General features: G+C 35.5%; 1 long non-coding RNA gene across 1 annotated transcript in view; it reads right to left on the bottom strand.

The window, feature by feature from the left end:
• Positions 1-275: 275 nt before the first annotated feature.
• The window catches only part of LOC136791373 (uncharacterized), a 151,625-nt gene continuing 138,541 nt past the window's right edge, over positions 276-13,359 (bottom strand). Inside the window, exon 5 of the long non-coding RNA XR_010833227.1 lies at positions 276-798. This is a non-coding gene — a long non-coding RNA (uncharacterized lncRNA). The remainder of the gene's footprint in view (positions 799-13,359) is intronic.

The raw sequence follows: 13,359 nt of genomic DNA, 5'->3' as shown, positions 1-13,359 counted from the left end.
TTTAGATCTGGGATTCAGTAGTTTGGAGATGGTAGCTGAATCAGTTTCAATGTAGGACTACTGTGCTCTTTTAAGTAAAAATTAATAAATATATATTACCTAGGAAATGGTCATCACACTTACTCTTGTACTAAGGCAGAGGGTGGAGAATACTTTTTTCTACTTTCTCCACTGCTTAGTAGTTTTCCTAAAATCAGGGGAGCAAAAGATGATGCTATGCAAAATATGTCCATCAATATGTTAATTATTACAATATTACAGTGTACTTTTTAGAAGCTGACCATATGTAATATCCTTCCCTTTGGAAGGGGAGATTTGGCAGATTGGTAGATAAATTAAATTTGTAAGTGCCCACTCTGAAGCCATTTTCTCTTAAAGCCATAGGAAAATATTTCAATATACTATAATGCCACTATATGCCAAACAAATTGATTTTCTGCTCTACTTAGTTATTTATGATAATGAGATATCACTGTATTGGTAAGACCTTCTTCATCACTTATGGTGGGATATTTCTTGTGAGAAATTGAGACGAAACTGCAGAGATGACAGAACTTGTACTAAAAGTACCTGATAGCTTTCTGAGCTTCATTCAATTTTAAACCTCTAAACAAGAAAGTTAACTCCCAGACTTCATTTGATCCAGGATACAATCCTCCTCGGTCCGTGATTCTTTGCCTCAATCACACAAGTCATAAAACATCTTGAACTTTTCTCATTGCTTTCAATCAAAGTCAGCATAACTGTCTCACCTGATTTCTGATGAGATTGGTCACTCTGGAGGTCATCTGTGATGACCTATAAAGGGAATGAAAAGGAAGAGGTGAATAGAATTCATTTCATTAGTAGTGGAAGAAAAAAAAAATCGTTACCAAAGGACTGACCGCTACTGTCTGATGGAGGAAACAGATTCCTCCATGCAGCCCTCCCAAGTATGCTTTGATCCCATTTCTTTCAACATACCATCTTCACTGATCTTTCACCTAGGAGGAGTTTTTCTTGTCCCCTCAGTTAATATTTATGGGAAAAACAACATGGCTGTACATGTAAAGAATTAACCCTGAAAAGCTGCAGCTGCTAACAGAGGGATGTTTAAATGGTTAGCATTACTTTCTGAACCTACTGTTCCTTAACTATTATTTAAATTAGTGTCAGTTGCATTACTTCACAAACTAATGCAAGTACAAAATTTGATATCATGTAGAATATGCACCCAACTGACTGAAATTGCCATCTATCTAAACATGCTGCTACCACTGTTGCTGCATCATACTAGAGCTTCTCTGTAATTTTCTGTCCCAATCTTTAACATAAATATGCTTTAGTTGTTAAATGTCCCTGAAGACATTAAGTAACAAAATAGCTAAGTACGTAGTTACCAAGGTACTCCCCAGGTAGGATGTGCTCTGCATTAAGAACTGTGATTATAACCGCCGCATTCATGATTTTCTTTGTTGCTGATAAGCAAATTGCTAATATCCAGTAAGAATGCTTCATTAATAACTTTCTTTAATTATATATAGAATAATTACATGTTTATACAATGAACATATGATTATGTTAATATAGAATTTGCTGTTCCAGTCAGTGTAGAGCATTAAAGCACTATGACACTAGTCACACATATGATACTATGCAAAAATAATAATTTAACTTATTTAAACTGTACTTTGTGAAAAGTGGAAACATCTTATGTACAAACTGTGTCTCTATCTGAATTGTGCATTGGAGCGAATCACATCTCTCTTGCTTCCTATTCAGTCTCAGGAATTCAGAAACTTCTAGTTCTAGACTTCACTAAGTTGACTTTTTGGCCAACACTGAAGGTCAATGCCTGTCCTGTCTACACTTCAGAATCCCCATCTCTTCACCCACTTCTTCAACACCTTAATTTCACTTTGAAGGTTTGTTTTAAAGCTAGGAAAATCTACATGATATTTGACTAATGAAGTTTTGATCAGACGCAGAAGTTTACATACACTCTATAGTTGAGTGCTGTGTACTCATACGTAGAGAAGGCTGTTGCAACACATAACTAACACCCACACAAAATTAATAACACAAAAATATTGAGAGGGTGTTTATATATTAATAGAAAATACTGCAGTGTCCTAAAGACAAATGCATGATTGGTTTGTGATTTACTTGCAAGTGCCTGCTTTTTATTGTCAAAGGTAAATCTTTAAATTTTTTCCCTTTTCTGGGACAAGTTACAATTGTAATATCTTTTATTTTTCCTTTTCTTCCCTTAATATTAAAGAAAAAATACCCCTGAAATATCACTTGATTGATTGTAATGGCCAGCTGTTACAATCTCAATGGAAGTATAAGAACTGCTGCCTAAGGTGCACTGAAGAGTGCCAAGCCTCATAGCAACTCAGCTCATCCTAAAAAGCACCACAGTCTGGAGTGAAAACTGCAATTTTAAATTCTCCTAGAGACCCATTATTTGCAAACCATTGACACAAACAGCTCCAGTCCCCCCATCAGTGTATACCTGGGGAGCCCTTCATCCACAGAGCCCTGCATGCTCAATAAGTTTACATACTAGAAGTCCTTATGAAATTTTGGCTAAAGAGGTATTCTTACATATATTAAATGTTTTTTTCTCTATCATCTAAAAAGATCATAAATATATTAAAATCTACACTCAGTCCACCTTGATTTAGGATGTTTTCATTATAGAAAACAAGCTTGGTATCCAAAAAAATGTATTAAAAATAGGAAATCCAAGACAACTCTCCCTAGACTTCTAAGGTAGCTTTAAACAATAGCTTAACATATTTTTAAATGGTTAGAATTAAGGTAGAGAAATGAATCTAGAATTTTGACCTTCCCTGAAATTTTCATCCCAAACGATGTTTTTAAGTTGAGCTAGAAATGCTTGAGAAAAGGGGTATACATGTAGACACTGAAACATATTGCTGTACAATGGAACCTGATATGAGTGCCTATCATTTATACTAACCTTCTGTACAACTTAAAAACAAACAAGCAACAACAAAAAACACACACACAAAAACACACACACAAATACACACTTTTAAAGGACATATTTAACTTAATCTGATTAATTGATGATAACCACCATTTGCCATAAGCAGCTGATACTCAAGACTATCGTCAGCCAGACTAGTCAATGTTCAGTATACTGAATATCTTGCTTTTTTAACCTTGCTTTTGTATTGAGTTTTTAAGTGTCTGCCTCTCTAGTTTATGTAAAATTAAAACAAAAACAAAACAAAAAAAAAACAAAAAAAGAAGTACTGATATAGCATTACCTTTAAATTTACAGAAAATTCAAGATGGAGAAATTGAAGAAATTTGTTACTTTGTAGACTACAATTGTGCTCTTCACAGTTCTACTCAAAGATACTTTTATTGCAATATCTTTCCTAAGTATACCAAAATATCATATTTACTACATCAATTAATAGGATTTTCTTTCCTTTTTTTTTTTTTTTTCCCCTCCTTCAGTTTTATGGGGTTTTGCTGCTCCCTTCTGCTTTATATTGGGGAAAAATCCTTCAGTTTTATACTAAAAGAGTATTTTAGTTTTTATTTTTAACCTACTCTTTCTTTCAAAAAAAGTGAATGTGCTTGAATGGCAAAACACGCTAGACTTATTTAGACTCCAGTATATCAGAAGTAGAAGTATAGGCTTCTGCAACATACCCCAGAGTTAAGCTCAATTATGTTAATGGACCAGGCAAATATTACCTTCTGGTGTGAAGATTTTGTATGTTATTACATATTGCTTGAGTAATTTATCCATCCATTGCAATGGTTTAGTATTCCTAGTGGATCTACAAATGTTTTTCCTTATATTTATCAAAATCTCTCTTTTTTTTTTTTTTTTTGTCTTATCAGGTGCACTTTATCTTCTGAATGTTTTCCTAATAGAAGAAATGCTGGAGGACAGAGAACGTATCACAAAGAATCAATAGCCTTATTCATATTCACTGACACTCCAACTGCTGATTTCTTTACAGGGAAATTGGCTCTTTTCCCCTACAATTAGAAACTTCTCATACTATCAGCCAAGGCTGTTCCATGCAAATCTGAGAATGAGCAGGAAAGGTGGAAATATACCAACTCTATGATGGCAAATAACAAACGATAAGAGAAACAAGAACTCACACGGAGCCAAAACATTTCAGCCAAATCCAAATACACATTGCATATACGGTATTGCATATGCACGCACTCTGTAGCAGTTGCAGCTGCAGCTGTAGCAAAACACCTACTAAAATCCAACTGTGAACAAGTATTAACAGGCTCATTGCATCAATCCCATGGCAAAAGTGACACTGAGACATGAAGTGGTTGCTAATTATCCACCAGCCATTAATATATCTCCTGCTGCTGAGTCCTATCTCCTAACATTCCATCTGCGATGCTTTTTTACCTTATTTCCAATTCAGCTACTGAAAATTTCATATGTAAGATATATTTCTTGGTCAAAGCAAAATGCAGCTCTGAGGAGGCTTCAATCCACAGAATCATGTAACACAATAGGAAGAATATTCATTGTAAATCCTTAGCAAATATCTTCATCAAAAAACTATCAAAAGACTTCAGATGACAGCATGAAACCTTGCAGTTGCTTTTTCTGATTTTTTGTTTGTTTGTTTTTGTGACAGAACAAGAGAGGTCTTGTGAAATTATCACCAAAAGGAAATTTTCCTTGGCGAAACCACTTTTTCAACTGTAGAAATATTTCAAAACTATTATGTTCGATATTTATTCTCTAAGGATGAATTAAAAATATTTATTTATTTATTTTATTGTATACACAAAAAAGGATTTATTTGTAACACATAAAACATGGTGTTAACAACAGGTAAGTTTGTTGTAGCTTAAAGTATTTGTTGATACTTAATGGATTTTGCACAACATATTTAACATTTGTGCTGTGCTGGGAAAACAGAATAAGTATTAATCTCTTCCACCAATTAATTTGCTCAACAGTCAGCCACTACTAAATGGGCTTTTGCACAGGTTTACAACACCATGTCTAATGAACTGGCACCCTCAGTAACCCGTACACAGAAAATATGCAAGTGATGATACAGGTTTTCTTTAAGGTTTTCTTGGAGCAAATGGAATAAATGTTCATGATACCTCAGCTCCGAGGTACAGCGAGAATGCAAGGGTTTCTGATCTGCATGGTCAAAATGGAACTGAGGCCAAGTTAATAACTAGCAGGGAGATTAAATCAGAGTTCAGAAACAAATGGGATGAACTTCATCAATTTTCTTTTTCAGAACTGCAAGTATGCTACAGCTAGAGGCCTGCTACATGAAGGAAGACTGAGCAGATGTTAGCATATGTAGTCCTTTCAAAGCTAACACATAGGAATGCAGCAGTTTCTTACAAATTCACAGTCACATTGTGTACTCCAAATTAGAGTTCACATTTTACATTGTTTATATTTGCATTGCTCATATTTGTATTATTGGAAATATTATGGTGGAATGCAGTGTTTTTTGTAAAAACACAATTTAGTTTTTATCAATACTTTCCACTCTAATTTCAGTTCAGACCTTCTGTTTAAAACTACTGCCAAGTCATTCACCTTCCATACCTTTCCTACTCATATTTCCCATACCTCCAGTAGTCAGTCATCTTGTTTCTTGGGAAAGTCTCCTTATCTGTCTCCAAATTTTTTAACACTACTTTTTCTTCTTTCTTTCTTTCACATCTTTCAAAGCCCTTTTTAATAGCATCCAGAATTTTGCCTTTTTTACATTAAAAATTGTGGAACATCCCATAAACACACTAAATGGCATTAATCAACTTCGATCATTTCTTCTTGAGCTTGTATGTATTTTTTCTGGACTATAGGGGAGGCCCAGAATACAACCACGGCAATAGTGCTGACAATGCAAAAACAAGCAGACATTAAAAAGCATTTTTTATATTTGGGACTACAGTTTGAAAATATCAAGTTGGTAAGAAAAATACATTCCACTGACAAGAGCAATGAGCTATCAGCTCCAAAACAGGTAGTTTTCCCTAGCTGGGGTCTGAATACCATTCAGGTACAATATGCTAGATTAGCACTTAGAAATGTTACAAAAAGAAAACATATTATACATTATCAGTAAAAATATATCATTATATCAATATATAAATATATATAAATGATATATATGATATATATGTGATGTATATAATATATAAATATATCATTATATATTGATATCATATATAAGTAAAAATAATCATGAGTTTTACAGATTTTTTTATGACTCTCCATAAGTAACAAGTCTATCCTCATAACCCACAGGTAGGGAAATATATTCTTAGTTCTATTTTACAGAGGCATAAAAATATTACAGGTATCAAGGAAGCCTGTTCTGGAGCCAAGAAATAAAACCAGATTTTCTGAGTCCTTGCCTCCTGTCCAAATTACACAAAAGATTTAAATAAATCAGTCTACTACTGTAGCAGCAATCACCAGAAAATCAGAGAAGACACAGAATCAAATCAAGAACAGTATGGGTATTACTACAATGCAGGGTGAAGACATAAAATCTTTAGTGTCTTTCATGAGGTACACTTATAAAGGACCAAAGCCCAGGCTGTTCATTTTTACATGTTTACATTATACGATTTTGATAGACCTCTGATATTTTGATGAACTACTGAGCTGTTGTGTTCTACACACATATTCTACTCAGCTTTCTTCCAGATGATAATCTACTGGACACTATTTGAATTTTATATGAAAAAAGTCTATTGATACTAACTGATATGGTATGAGAATTTGGAGTGCTATTCTGAATGGAAGGACACCAAACATTCTCCACTCTCTTAGTAACCCCCTTCCCTAAAATTCACTTCATCTCCACTACTGTTGTTTCTGGGTTAATTTAAACAAAAGTTCTTATGTTTGGCCAAGAGAGGGAAACTGAAAATGACACTAAAAATGCCTCCATTTTGTCAGGCTAGGGAAGCCAATGCCACTGTTCCATTCAGAACCTAGAGGCACAACAACTAATGAATGCACTTACAGTACATTAGCAGATCTACAGCTGCAGAAAGACTGTTCAGATGAAGGGGGGTATTCACACTATCTCATATATCTAAGTGCAGATTCCTTTTGAAAAAAAAAAAACATTTAGATTTTTTTTTATATCAAGAAACACTGGTGCTGTGACAACCTTCTGCTGTCATTGATCATTGTTTTCATGGGATTTGACAAACAAGGAGAAAAAAACCTTCATGAAGGTCTTTGCTAGAATCCTTCATATTTAGTTATAAAAACTTGCATGTATAGAAATAGGAAAAGTATTTCACACAGAGTGAGCTGGAATGTTTTTTGTAGCTGTGTGCAATACCTACCTTAACTTAGTAGTATAACAGGCATAATATACTTTTATAAAATCTGAAAGGCAATAAAAAAAAACAAACACGTTGAATATTGGTTGAGATGAAACTCACTGTCTGTGCCTAAATTGTGGAACAAACACATTCTGTGAGGTTCCCTGAGTGCTAGCCACCAGGGGCACTGTGAGCTCTAACAGGGCATACCAGGGCCCCATACTTGTGCACTCTCATTTCCTTTGGAGGGAAACCTGGGCTCCACCCATATGGGCAATCAGAGCCCCAGGACAGCACTGACTCCTCTGGAGCACACCTGTCTCAAAATGTGGAAAACAAACAAACAAAGCAATCATTACACTTTAGCACAGCAAACAGGTTCTATTTGATAACACCTTTGCTGTGTATAGACTATATTGCACACTATCACAATGACTGTATGTCACAATCCTATTGAAATAAGCTATTTCTAGTGTAAAAGCAATGTATTAAACTTAGCCTTTTGATACTCTGGTACGTATATTCATCGTGGGAAAATGATCTGTTGAATAGGAGGCTTTATGGGATGTGCTGTGGCTTGAATAGTTTTTTAAGAGTTTTTGAAATTAATTAAACTGGTAATTCTATCTAACACAATTCTATCTAACACATGCATTGTGGAAGTGTAATAGGAATCAATAACCTATAGTTTAGATATTAGACTAACTAATGCATTATACTTTTTAATAAAAAAATCTCTTTCATAGATGGAAACAATCAACATATATACAACCAGCTGAAAAGTATACTGTAGGCTAGATTTCATTCCCTCTCCTTCCAACTGCTTTACATCACTTGGGAGTTGTTTATGTTTTGTTTCTTTTTTTTTTTTTTTAAATGATCTGAGACCAAATTTTTGATTACACTCTGTGACTTTATCCTTCCTGAGTAGAAATTCAGTGGGCACACACAAACCTAAACTTGGGATGAAGTCCCTTTGAAAACTTGCCCTCTTGTGTTTAAACACAGTTAGATACTGAAAATTAACATCATCACTAAATACGAGAAAACACTGAAGGGCATGACTTCAAACATTAGAAACTACATACTCACTATTTTCTTTTCTTCAATAGTTTCAATTACCTCATTAATATTTGTTTTCATGCTACAGAGAATATACTTTGGAACATCTGTTTGTTGAACTGGGTATCACTGAATCACAATTGGCCACTAATAGCTGCAACAAAGAAAATTATGGGAAGATTGTTTCTAAAGCACAAATGTTTGCAGTTGCTGTTTTCCAGCAGCGAATATGCTTTTGGAAAAAAGAAATAAACATTAAGAAGGGAAGCACTGTGGTCTCCCCGCTGTCAGTATCACATATTCCATGAATGGGAGCATCATTTTGTTACTATGTAGCTAAACAACTGCTTAAGTGATCGATAAAGACCATTATCTTAAATCATAGCATGAATTCCCAATATCATACATAAAATCAATAAAACACACAAAGAATAGGACTAAAAATTTCCACTAAAACATAGCCTGCTGCTTTGGAAAATAATATTTAGTAGGTTGGGTTTTTTTGTTTTACTAATTATGAGCTCAGTGGCAGTTTATTCTGCAGTAAATCTGCTGGTGTGAGATTAAACCTGTTATTGAACAGAGTTTTGAATCTACTGCAAGGCACTCATCACTGCTGGAGAGTGAACATTGCTGTTATCTCATTTAAAAGTTGGCCAGCAAAGCAGCCCATTTGTTTAAAATGCAATTAAGCTGGTGTCTTGAAGAGAAATTAGCAAGGAGTACTTCATTCTGGAGGCATAAGAGGTCTGTTCATAGACACATTAATCCTGTGATTTGGGACATCATTACAATTTGGGACTGTGTTCCGAAAGGATGTGCAGTATACACAAGCGCAAAAAAGAAAAGCTGTTCATTGGGATGGGTCAGTTCTGTTTCCTGAGCTACCAAGATTTTCTCCACTATTTCATGCACGTTGCACATGCTTGCTGTAGAAAAAAGGAAACCGTTTAATGAAAAAATATCACTGCTGAAATTAAATTATTGAACATTTAGCAGTTTACAGATCACTAATTCTCAAGTAGGTTTGGGTTACAAAGAAAGTGGAAGTCCATTTTGTAGCAATATACAGTGCGATTATTTCAGTCTTATGAATACATGACAAGTATTCTGCTGACACTTGATCAGGGATCTCATAGGCAGCTACCTCTACATCAGCTTCTTATTACACTGTCATCCTCCTCAGACAAAAGAAAAATCTCAGTTGGCCAGGGTTAGCATTTGGTTTTTGCTCACTGCATCACTCTGTTCCTCAAGAGGGACCAGGACTTGACTCTGGTGGAATACTTATTCTTTATATTGCTGTGGCTTTACAGTCTCTTACCAAAACTTCGTCTAGCATTTTCAGAGAGCTGACAGCAGTGGGATGCTGGTAGCAGAATACAGTTAACATTTGCTGCTGCTGTGGACAGGGATTAATTGTTGAAATTGCCAGTTCAAAATAAACTCACTAATGTATTACTAGTTTCTTGTACCCCTCCGTGATCTGGCTTTGGGAAAAGTTGGTGAGACTCGGACCCTGGATGAACAATTTTTTGATCAGCATCATTCACTCTTTCATGGTCATAGAGCTTAAATCCAAGTCTAGTAACATCTGGAGCACAGCAGACCCTTACAACATGTGCAAACTGTCCTGAGCAGTGCTTTTCTAGTAAGTGCTGACTGGCAAACGCCCAACAACAACAAAGGAGTTGTATGCTACTGTGATTAAATAATATACATATATTTAAAAAAAAAAAAAAATTAAAAAAAAATGAAGCAAATAAACACAAAAACAGGCTTTAGCCATCTTGTGATTTTGTCCTGCTGTCTCTGAACTGAATGAGACTGAGGAGCAAGCTCTGGGTGATGAGTAGCAACACACTTGGAAAGGACTCCACTGAACTTCTTCTTCTTTCTGTCTGTCATTACAAACTAACACTGGACTGTAAGCTGAGTTTTTAAAGCTCCAGATTTTCTGGTACTGAGAAGAGCTCCTGTGGGGATACTTCAAAGTTTTCAAAAGATAGGAGAGTCTGTGGAGAAGGCTATACCCTCTGTGTGCAGCCTACCAGGATGCCACCCAAAACAGATGTATGGTTTTAAACACTAGACTTAAATTCTACTTACAGGCAAAAATTAGTCTGTAGTGGCAACGAGGAAGTACACAGAATCAAATCACTGAAAACAACTGTTTTTTCTCTGCCAAGGGTGCCTTCAGCCCCAGCTGCATTTAGTTCAAAGACAAAAGAGTCCGCAGCTGGGGCTCAAATTGAAAATGCTACTTTCAAATGACACCGGAGGCTTTAGGTCCCCAAGGTTTTTCATTCATTTAAATGAATAAATAAATAATAACAAAACAGAAAATAAAAATATTTTCCTTTTTTTCTACTACACTTTCCTCAGACATAATGATTCAGCTAATCTGAAATAGCAAACAAGTTCCAACAACATCCGTACAGGCTGGAGCCTTCATTAGTTAATCAGATCATTCCCTTTTTTGTATTCCATAATACAGTGCTTCTACTGATTTCTTTAACCTTTTGGTTTGGACACAATTAATGTAATCACACTTCTAACAATTTGGAGATGATTTCTTGCTAGCAAACTGCTACATACAGCGATGTACTTCCTATTTCTGGCTTGACTCTCAAACAGCCAACAGAAATGGGAGTTTGAAGTTAAGTTAATTTCTTTTTAATTATCTTTCCTTTCTTTCTAATTATCTTTTGATCACAGATAAGAGGAACAAATTACAGGAGTTTTTTCATTATTCACAAAAGCTGATGATGTCTGCACGTCTAGTATAACATATTGGTGATGCTTACTGTTTCTGCAAGATGCGTTGACAACATTTTGGGAGGAAAGTATCTACATTACCCTAATGCAAAATATCTTTTAAAACAGCACACGACTATAGAAGCACGCTATATCCATGAGATGACTGATTGATTTTTTGATTAGAGACAAGTCAGACAAAAATTATCTTCAGCCAACATTGGTTCTTTAATCTTTCCTTGATGCCCCATACAAACTCGCATAACGTGAAAGCTAGGGTTAGACATTATAAAGTTACCCTCAAGAAAACAGTGACATTCCCATCGAATTCCCTAATTCCTTGTTGTTTTTTTTTTGTTTGTTTTTGTTTTGTTTTTTAACAGAATTTAAGAATCTTTTCTTAAAGATCTTATTTAACCAGAGTTAGTCACCATCTCACTAGAGCAGCATGTCTCTGTGGTATGTTCTCTAGCATTTCGTCCAGTCTCTCTAACATGCCAAGCAATTTGGCTTCTACTTCTGCCTTTGGGAGACTATTCCACAATCTAATAGATCTCACTGTCAAGAAATTTTTCTGTGTTGCCAAGTCATTCCCAAGAGTGCCACTTTTATTTAAGGGAGGGGAACTGATTCTGGCAATAGCGTAGTTGCTCCTCTGATATTTTCAGTTACTGGGTGCAAGTAGCCAAACACCATCTGGTATCCAGCTGGTATAGTATATTTAGAGGCACCTAAAATCTTTCCAACCCTCCCTGGCTCATCTTTGCTTTTGGAATCAGCTTCTTAATCATTTTTAATCATCGTATTGTTTTGCTATCTGGAAAATTCCTTTGTATGTATACAATTATTGGAAGGAAGAATTTAATTATAGTTCAGAGACTATTATTATGAACAAAGCAGTGAGGCAGTTTTTTTTCCCCTCCACTTCAGTTTAATTATCTTTAACAAGTTTTAATTGTGTATCTTTTTTCAGTTTACAGCATGTAAAGTGTCTCATGAGATGAACAAATCTGTGAAAGTGGGGCAAGGTTAGTGGCCACACTTGTACACAAACATGAGCAACAGTAGATCTCTTACAAACATGAAAGAGAGAATCTATATGACAGTGTTAGCAGATAAAATGCTTTTAAGTATTCAGAAACCATGTTTCAAAGACACGTTTGTACAAGACTTTATGCAGTAAATTATTTTAGCTATAATTAGACTTAAGAAAAAGGTAGACAAGTTAGAGAGATTATCTTTTAAATGAACAAGGTAGTTAATTGCTACCCTAACTGAGGTCCAAATGTAGTCCCTCCCAGAGTACAACCCCTATTTAATATTTTTCTCAAGACTCACTAGAGTGGAAAATATGTCTTATCTGTGGCACACTGCCGCAATATAAAAACGGTACCTATTCTTCATGGCTTGATTCCCAAGTCCACTCAAATCAGTGGGAGTCTGCACTGACACAAGTAGGATTGCATTAGACCCCCAACGCATATCTAAATATTTTACAGTATTGTAATACAAATTGCAGTAGGAGACAGGGTAGAGCAGGGATCTGATACAAATCTTCAGTAAAGTCATTGGAGTGATATATCATGTAAAAGTAAATGTGTGCTCTGCGCATTTGCTATTTAAGTCACTGGGAGTTTTGCCTTAGAATGAGATAAAGGATATAAGGCCTCCTCAGCCTGCCTCAGCACGGCAGGCAGAAAGGTAAAGTCTTTCATAACAAAAATAAATGACTTGTCTATTCCAGAGAATACAGGAAAGCAAATGTGGTCTCTATCATCTTCGAGATGCAAAATGAATATGCAAAACCAAGGTCAGCCACTACTGAGGAAGCAGCTTATTTCCCCATGTGAAACCACTTAAAACAAGAAAGAAAACCACCCATGGAAAACAAAATCTTGTCTTTCTGAGCACACACATCTTCCTGTGAAAAAAGTAAGTTTCAGTGGTTGGGAGCAAACAAATATACTTCTTCACAAATTATCCCAAAAAAGGACATTTTAAGTAAATATTTAGATCTCATCTGCCACATTAGCAAAGTCTCCAGCTGAAGTTCTTTTTCTCAGTTTTAATCTGTGCTGCTGTACGCACAAACTGCACTATCCCAACACCTGGGCTAGGACCTGCAGCACCCATATAAACTGGCCACCTGGCCCAGTTTGGAAGGCCTGATGAGATCAGTTTCTTTCAGTCCAAGATGAATCAAAGACATTG

This window comes from Anser cygnoides, chromosome 8 (assembly GCF_040182565.1).
Source record: "Anser cygnoides isolate HZ-2024a breed goose chromosome 8, Taihu_goose_T2T_genome, whole genome shotgun sequence".
Lineage (NCBI taxonomy): Eukaryota > Metazoa > Chordata > Aves > Anseriformes > Anatidae > Anser > Anser cygnoides.
This window is presented reverse-complemented; position numbering and strand designations above follow the sequence as displayed.